A 2,256-nucleotide genomic window follows, 5' to 3' on the forward strand; every position below is an offset into this window, starting at 1 on the left:
GGGGACGTTCAGGCGAACCCCCGCAGGGGCCTCTCCCGTCCCCTGCCACTGAGACAGAGGCGGGGTGCTTGGGGCCTTCTGGCTGGAGAAGCACATCCAGCAGACCTGTGCGTGCTATTCCGTTAGCCAGCTGGCCCCTGCAATGGCCCCTGTCACCTGGGCCCAGAACAAGGCCTGCAGAGGGGCAGAAAAGCTGTTCCCCTCGGACAGCGGCCCCCTGGATGGTGGTGCACGCAGCACCCACAGGGATCAGGGTGCCACCTGGAGACATGGACAGGCAACAGCACAGTCCCTGGGGCTCTGGGACAAAGCTCCGCTCTTGACAAAGCCTGCACCCTGGACACCGGATGCCGTGTTGTCTGAGCCACCGTGTCATACAGTGGGACGAGCCAGAGCCCTGCCTCCTCAAACAGCAGTGCCCTCTGCCCAGGGTGGAGCTGGGCTCTTGCCCACAGCACCGGCTACAGAAGCAAAGGGCTCAGGTCCACCCAGCTGCTCCTCTGCGCGCCTGGGGCTCAAGGAGGGCTTCCTGTGACCCGCTGCCCCACGAGAAGTTCCCGTGATGTCTGCAAAACATGCTGACACCAGTGAGGTGAAGCTGGGAGCCTCGTGGCCTCCAGTGTGGCCTGGGGACAGTGGGCTCTGCCAGTCAGGAGCCACATCAGGATGCTCATCTCACCAGGCAGGATCGACGGGAAAGGAAGCCACGGGAAAGCTGGGCAGGGCCCAGAAGGACAAGGCTGGAGGCCTCCATCGGTTGGCAGGAGGCCTGGGACTGAGGGCAGGAAGCCAGGAAGAGGGACGTGGGCAGACCCGTGGACTTCCGTCCCACATGACTGCCCTCTGCTGGCATTCAGGGGACAGGAACCTGCCTGCGCGGTGGGGCTGCCCCCACCAGGGTCACTGCGGCAGGCCCACGGTCCTCCATCCCCAGGCGGCCCCTGGAGGACAGGGCGGTGCCCTGGGCTGCTGTGCCCACAAAGGGACGCCTTCCTCTCTGAACCAGCAGGTCACACGGGTGGTGAGGGGAGGAGGGGGCGGCTGGGCCTCCGCGGCCTGGACTCTGCCCCTGGAAGCACTTCCATCACCCGGCTGAGGCGCTGGCTGTCCCGGCCCCGGGCCAGTGAAGCACAAGACAAAGGGGGGCCACTCCCCACTCCCCTGAGGACAGGGCCGCGGCCACAGGTGGAGATGCGGAGCTCTCTGGAAAAGCTCCTGACGCTCCCACTTCCAGGGACCAAAGGCAGAGAACAGGAGCGACTGAGCAGGACCTGCCGTGGGAGCGTCCCCTTCTGAAACTACTGGGGAGAAACCAAGGCTGACCAGCTGAGGGCCAAGGAACACGCTCTACGCTCCTGCCAGCTTTGTGGTCCCCAGGGACCTGGTGACTGGACGTGTGGTCAGCCTCCCTTCCTGTCCAGCACTGACACCGGGAGGGTGTGCACTGCTAACCCCACAAATTGTTTAAATCTGAGTGTGTCCACAGAAGCTTGTGACCCTGTATAAAAGAACCCTCTGGAGATGGGGACATGGACGCAGGGGACCCGGCATCTCATCAGGCAGAAGCGTGAGGTTCTTTCTGTCTTTACGTGGGGGTTCCATTAAAAGGGGTGGCAGGTGGAACCTGACACCTGCCGTCTCAGCTTCGCATTCCCATGGCAGCCTCCACCCTGACCTCTGATGGCAGAAGAGCCAAAACAAGTGCTGGGGCATCCTTCCCACAAGGCCTGGAGGCGGCTGAGGGACAGAGGGTGGACCTGGGCTCTGCGCCGCCCACAGGACTCCTGAGAGCACTGACCAGCTCTTTAGGCTGTCCGGGGCAGCGGCAGCCCGGCCCTGGGCCCCCTGCCCTCCTAGGTCCTGCACTAAAGCCGCCAGGCCTGGACGCAGGACACCTGCTAACCAGGAGGCCTGCTGCCCAGCCCCTTCCAGGAGTCGTCCTTCCCCACCTCCCCCCCACCGGCCCCACCCAAAACCTGGGTCACATCAGCTTCCTCCCAGCTCCAGACAAGTGGACATTCCACACAGCCCGGGCAGTGAGTGCAGGGTGGGTCCTGGCCACAGCCATTGTTTCAAGACCAGGCCCATGGCCGTAAGAGGAAGCCATCCATTTCAGGAGAAGAGCTGAGTGAAAAGAAACTCCCCTCTGGACAGTGTGCACCGGGGAAATAAGGCCCCAAACCACTGTGGCCACTGGGTTCCCGGGGATCCAGCTTGAGGTTCACACCAACAACTCAGGAGAAGCAAATCGAAAAC

The sequence above is a fragment of the Sus scrofa genome, chromosome 1 (assembly GCF_000003025.6).
Source record: "Sus scrofa isolate TJ Tabasco breed Duroc chromosome 1, Sscrofa11.1, whole genome shotgun sequence".
Taxonomy (NCBI): domain Eukaryota; kingdom Metazoa; phylum Chordata; class Mammalia; order Artiodactyla; family Suidae; genus Sus; species Sus scrofa.